Here is a 3,320-nt window from a genome sequence, read left to right on the forward strand (position 1 = left end):
TTCTCATGTATTCCATCTGTTGAGGTCCAAGTGTATTTTTTGACAAAACAAAATCTCATGATCGTCACTAATTATGCTGGTGAAAAGAGGTATTTGCAATGAAGATCCCGTTGATCTTGCAAAAGTCTATCATGCATTCCAGCTTCATTTCTCTCACCAAGGCCGTAATGTACAACTACTGGCTCTTCCTCTTTGTTTTCAACTTTTGCATTCCAATCACCAAAAATTATCAATGCATCTTGATTGCATATTTGATCAATTTCAGACTGAAGAAGTTGGTTCAGCACTATCTTTAGTGTTTTGTGTGTCAATTTGAATAATGATTGTATAGCTGGACTTCCTTGTAGCCCTATAAATATTATCCTATCACAGATAGCACTGTACTTCAAGATCTTGAAAAAAATTGTTTTAACAGTAAATGCAGCAACATTTCTCTTTGTCATTCCTGGTATAGTGTATTATATAATTACCATATTTCAAGTGGCCAATACCATTTCAGCTTACTAATTCATAGGTTATCAATCTTTATGTGTTCCATTTTTTTATGACTTCCAATTTTCCTAGATTCATACTTCATACATTTGACATTCTGAATACCAATAGATGTTTTCAACTGTTTCTTCTCATTCTGATTGTGTGCTCCATCAGCAAGTGAAGATTCCAAAGCTTTGCTCTATGCATATCATTAATGTTGACTCTATTTTGAAGGGATAGTTTTTCCCTATCCCTGGTGGTGTAGTGTTTATGTGTTGGGCTGCGATTCACATGGTCAGAAGTTCAAAACCACTAGCAGCTGCCAAGGAGAAAGACTGGACTTTTTACTCCCATAAACAGTTACAGTCTCAGAAGCCCCCAGAGAGTCACTATGAATCAATATTGACTTGATGGTAGTGAGGGCTTTGGGGTTTGTTTGTTTGTTTGTTTGTTTGTTTGTTTTTCCATCATATGTTGAATGCCTTCCAACCAAAAGGGTTCAATTTTGGGCCATTTTCCAGAAAATTCGTGAAAAACTCCATATAGTAACTAGAATCTCAACTTCTTGAAGTTTCTGTGACTGTGAACTTTACTACTCAGAAGTCAAAAATTGTCAGCTTCTCCTTCTTTACAACCTCCTGTACGCTGGATATAGCAATGGGGTTTCTTTTGGAGTTTTGTTTGACAAGGAGAAGGGAGGCAATTCTTAGCTAAACCATAAGCTAGCAACTGTTATAAAAGATCAGCAGGGATGAATTGTTGGAGGTTGTGATTAAAATGAATTTAATGATTGACTCTGGATTTATTAAACCATGCTGGTCATAACCATGAGCACACAGGACAGTTAGCACACTGATCAACAGTCAGCCAAGCATTCATCAGGCCATTCTGTTCCCCTCCCCCTCCCCACTACACACACACACACACACACACACACACACACACATCTGACAAGATCTTTGCATGAGTTAACTAAAAATCTATCAGTACATGTCCAAAGTCTGAGGCATTAATTTTAGAATTGATTTTTTTTAAATCAGTTTATTGGGGGCTCGTACAACTCTTAGCACAATTCATCCATCCATCCATTGTGTCAAGCACAGTTGTACATTTGTTGCCATCCTCATTCTCAAAACATGTGCTTCTACTGGAGCGCTTGGTGTCAGCTCCTCATAGAATGGACCTTTATGGAAACCGTTAGAGACTAGAAGCAGAGAAAAGAAAGAGACCAAAATGGAAGGCAGAAGAGACAAGTTTTTCTGCCTCGCAGCTTTGCTTCTGCAGCCCCTAGAGTTAGCCACAATAAACAGCAGCGCTTCAAAAGGCTCCCCTGCGTCGCTGACAGTGACCACAGCCAGATCCCAACCTATTGAATATCACTCGTGTCACAGAATTGTAATGTTTCTCACTCTTCTTGTTCTTTCTCTGAAACCTGTCATCTCCCAGAGATATAGTATGTATAATATTTTAGTATTTAATATAAAACACATAAAAGCAGTCCATCATCTGCCTGATCATGTTCCTAGAAGTATATTTAGAATTTTATGCAGTTCCAACGATTACACATTTTGCCAAATTTTAGTCATTGAGGGAGTTGTGTTTAAACATCTGTTGACTGCAGATGTTAAGCAGTGTGAAATACTCTTTTAAGATGCCAAAATCCAATTAAAATCATAATATTTTTCTTAGTAACACATCATGCTACTTCAGTGGAAGTTCGGAAAGATACAACTCGGCGAACAATGAATGGCAATACCTCCCTAAACAAATCAGCCGGGGCTCAGCAGGAGTGATCAATGCCAATTTTCCCAGCTCTTGAAGAGATCAAACTTTTGCAAACCAGGCAATGGAGTAAACTAAAAAGAAGGCCATTTTTTTGACTGAGAGAAGGAAGATAGGGAGGTAAAAACGTCTCTTACTTTTGGCTGTGTCAATAATACACGAAGACGTTAGCATTTAAAACACCGAAATGCCGCTTATTCTCTTGAATGGCAACATGGAGATCCTTATTTATGCTTATTTATCCAAGATTAAGGAAAAAATGTGTTGAGAGTGGCCTGGACTTGCCTCCGCCTGGGTGATGAGCTCCACTGGACACCATGGAAGCAGCGGACAGAAGAGAGACACGTTTTCACCTGTACATCCCAGGACCCAGCGGTGCCTTGTTCCGAGGAGGGAGAAGCAGGAACACCGACACTTCTAACGCAGCGCTTCTCCACCTTCCTCTTGCCGCGACCCTTTAAGACAGTTCCTCATGTTGTGGTGACCCCCAACCATAACGTTATTTCGTTGCTGCTTCATCACTGTAAGTTTGCTACTGTTATGAATCAGCATGTAAATAAATATCTGATATGCAGGATGTATTTTCATTGTTACAAATTGAACATAATTAAAGCATAGTGATTAATCACAAAACAATATATAATTATATATTGTGAAATATTTATATCTAATGACAAATAAATGAAATTTTGTCTTGAAGCCTGGTGTAATGTAACAGCAGTAAACTACATTGCTACATTTTGCGACAATATGTGTAAAAAGCCAACGTCTCAGTTCCCAAGACCCTCGGAAATATGTGTTTTCAAATGGTCTTAGGCGACCCCTGTGAAAGGGTCATTCGACCCCCCAAAAGGGTCGCGAGCCACAGGTTGAGAATCGCTGTCTAAGACATAGAAAAAAGCTGCCTCTTCAGGATGAATTAAATAGCACTGAGTCTACAGTTCCAAAATAGCTCTTCCTCTTTCTCAGAACTCTGTTAGATGGTCTTTTGAGGTTCAAACCCTAGCGCGCCATGATGTTTCCGTGTAGGATAATACAAACATCCGTAGGCAATGATTTGCTTT

The sequence above is a fragment of the Echinops telfairi genome, unplaced genomic scaffold (genome assembly GCF_000313985.2).
Source record: "Echinops telfairi isolate 266 unplaced genomic scaffold, ASM31398v2 ScPeMD7_60;HRSCAF=208, whole genome shotgun sequence".
Classification (NCBI taxonomy): Eukaryota; Metazoa; Chordata; class Mammalia; order Afrosoricida; family Tenrecidae; genus Echinops; species Echinops telfairi.